Source organism: Antrostomus carolinensis, unplaced genomic scaffold (genome assembly GCF_000700745.2).
Source record: "Antrostomus carolinensis isolate BGI_N321 unplaced genomic scaffold, ASM70074v2 scaffold40519, whole genome shotgun sequence".
In the NCBI taxonomy this organism is placed as follows: domain Eukaryota; kingdom Metazoa; phylum Chordata; class Aves; order Caprimulgiformes; family Caprimulgidae; genus Antrostomus; species Antrostomus carolinensis.
The window spans coordinates 403-664 of record NW_010337186.1 but is presented as its reverse complement, the minus strand read 5'-3'; the positions used below and the strand labels follow the sequence as shown (position 1 = coordinate 664).

General features: G+C 44.7%; 1 protein-coding gene across 1 annotated transcript in view; it reads right to left on the bottom strand.

Annotated features, from left to right (window-relative positions):
- Nucleotides 1–262, bottom strand: part of POLDIP2 (DNA polymerase delta interacting protein 2) — a gene marked incomplete at its 5' end in the record, with an annotated part of 7747 nt that overhangs the window by 7258 nt on the left and 227 nt on the right. The gene's annotated exons all lie outside the window — the stretch shown is intronic.

Here is a 262-nt window from a genome sequence, read left to right as displayed (position 1 = left end):
GCCAAGAGAGAGCTGGGAGTCATGAGCAGAGAACTGACAAGTTCAGTTATTTCTCAAATTCAGCAATTGTCTCTTTTGCTCCTAAAAGAAAAAAAAAAGAAACTTAAACAAAAGCAGCAGAGCAAATGCTGCTGCAGGAACAGTCGTGTCGTGCTGCAGATTCTTATCAACTTGCTGCTGTCAGATGACTGACAAACTGCAGACACAGCAGAGACAAGGAGCACTGAACTGTGAAACTTCTGCCCTTCTGCGAGGATGCAGC